The following is a 2,490-nucleotide window of genomic DNA, read 5'->3' on the forward strand; positions in this document are numbered from 1 at the left end:
GTCTGCACAGGTGTCCGCGCATGACTTCATTAGAAAGGCACGTGACTCACGATTTGAGGGCTTTGGAGGCCCATTTCTGAAGTCTTTTAGCTCTTATTGGAGGGGAAATGAAGGACATAGGAGAGCATATCATTAGTATAGTTTTAGGGTAGAATAGAAGGTTTTTAGTTTTAGTTTTCTCTAAGTTTTTCATCGTCTCTACAAGGGTTTATCTTAGGGTTTTACATTCCAAGTGCCATTTCCATTTTTGATCATTGGATTTTGCTAATCTCATTGTAAGTATTCTCTTGTTATTACTCTTTATAGTTACATTGTCATTATTCTTTCTTCTAATTCAAGTTATAGTTCAATTTTGTTTTTCCTTTGCAATTTCACCTTCTTGTTGATGAATTTAATGTTTGCTGTTTGTTCTATGCTTTCTTATGATATTCTTGTTGATTGAGATCAATTGTTGCTTTTAGTTTCAAGTCTTTTCTTATTTTTCTCATGTTCAAGCTTTTTGCCCACCAAGTGTTTGACAAAATGTCAAACATGGTTTTAGGCTAAATTTTTGTCTATTGGCTTGGGTAAAGTGAGCACTTGGATACCTAGAGTTGGAATGTCCAACATTTAGTGTCAATTCTTGGGTTGTTAATTGTTCTTGTTCCCACTAATGGTAATTTGTTGCTAAGGTAATTAGCAAGCAATTTAGGATTTGTGGGTTAAGAACACTTATGCTCATTTAACTTACCTTCCGATGTGAGGGTTGATCAAGTGAGACAAATCCATCATAATTGTCATAGTTGTGGTTCCAACAAGAAAAGGATCCTTAGCTCACTCCAAGCCAAGACCTCTTTTTATGTTTTCAATCTTTCATACATTGCTATGTTAATCTCGTTTATACTTTACTTGTTTATATTACATAGTCGGTTCTTTAATTTCTTCATTAGTTAAATTATTACAATTTTGCATGTTCTTTTCTTGCTTTATATGTTCATTTCTTCATTGACAATCTCTTGATCACTACAACCGAAATTTGCACACTCATTGCCCTTTAGTGACTCCTTGGGAGACGACCCGGGAGTCAATTACTCTCGGTTTTTAAATTGGTTTTGAGTTGTCACACATCTTGTGAATTTCCAATTTGATCGGTGACCGATTGTTGGGTTTGGACTATACTTGCAATGTTCATCCTCCTTTAGTGTAAAAATCCAAACCCGTGCTCTTGGTCGCTGTCAAATTTTGGCGCCATTACCAGGGAGTTTTCACTTTAAGTGCAATGAGTGCTATGATTTTGGTTGTGTAAATATGTGAATAGTGTGAATAGTTGATTATTGGTTTGCTACTTGGCATTAATTGTAGATACTACTTTCCCTCTTTAGTTAGTCTTGGTAGTTATAGCTTGTCAAGTTAGTTATTGTTTACTTGCTTACTTTGTTCTTGCTTTTCATAATTGCATGCTTTCGTTGTCTCCTCAGTTGAATGACACGGTCGCTTCCAGACCCAAGCTTGGCCACTTTTGATCCAGAAATTGAAAGAATTTTAACTCGTATAACGCAAGCTCGGCTCTGGCTAGCTTTCGTGAATAGTAAATCGGGCTCCCTTGAGGATCACTCCCATTCACTATCACCACCAATCCGTGACCATCATTCTCCAATTAACGAGGAGACTCTATATTCATCTGTGGGGAGTACTGAATTCTATTTGAGTGACTCAGGTGACACTGTCATGGCGGACCCTCCGCAAAGGATCACTTTGAAGGAAGCCAGAGCTCCTGATCTTAACTTGCAACTACTTCAAATTCTGTATCCGGCCTTGGACCCAAATTTTGAGCTTAAGTACGGCACAATCAACTTGCTCCCCAAGTACAATCAGTTGCCCGGGGAAGATCCTCTGAAGCACCTTAAAGATTTCTAAGTTTCATGTGCAATTGCGAGAAGACATGGAGCAGATGAAGCCACGGTGTTGATCTTCGCTTTCCCTTTCTCTTTGAGGAAAAAGCGAAGGAGTGGTTTTATACTCAGCCGGGTGAAGTTAGGTTCAGTTGGGACTTGTTGCAAAAGGAATTCTTGGAGAAGTTCTACCCTCCTCAGAAAATAGACAAGTTGCGAAGAGAGATCTCTTGTATTGTGCAACGAGATAGGGGAAACTTTGTATGAATATTGGGAGAGATTTAAGAAGTTGTTGGAGGCTTGCCCTCACCACCGGATAGATGATTTGGTTTTGATCAGTTATTTCTGTCAAGGAATGCACCACCAAGATAAGCTTCTCTTGGATGCCACGAGTGGAGGATCATTGACCAAAAACAAGACTGTAGCAGAGGCATGGAAAGTGATATCGGACCTAGCGTACTCAACTCATCATTCAAGGGCAAGGAGTCCGCAACCAAAAGCTTTGAGTGAGGTTTCTCCCTCCGGAGATGCAATTTTGACTAAGACTCTTGGTGAGATGACGATTTTTTTTAGGCAAATCACTCAAGGGAAACAAATTTCTCAAGCTTTGATAAATACT

General features: G+C 38.9%; 1 non-coding gene across 1 annotated transcript; it reads right to left on the reverse strand.

Moving 5' to 3' along the window:
• Nucleotides 1-2,081: 2,081 nt before the first annotated feature.
• Nucleotides 2,082-2,189, reverse strand: LOC112704271 (small nucleolar RNA R71). The gene has a single exon (XR_003154905.1). It is a non-coding gene; the product is annotated as a small nucleolar RNA R71 (small nucleolar RNA).
• Between the last annotated feature and the right edge of the window lie 301 nt (nt 2,190-2,490).

The sequence above is a fragment of the Arachis hypogaea genome, chromosome 7 (genome assembly GCF_003086295.3).
Source record: "Arachis hypogaea cultivar Tifrunner chromosome 7, arahy.Tifrunner.gnm2.J5K5, whole genome shotgun sequence".
NCBI classification, from domain to species: Eukaryota; Viridiplantae; Streptophyta; class Magnoliopsida; order Fabales; family Fabaceae; genus Arachis; species Arachis hypogaea.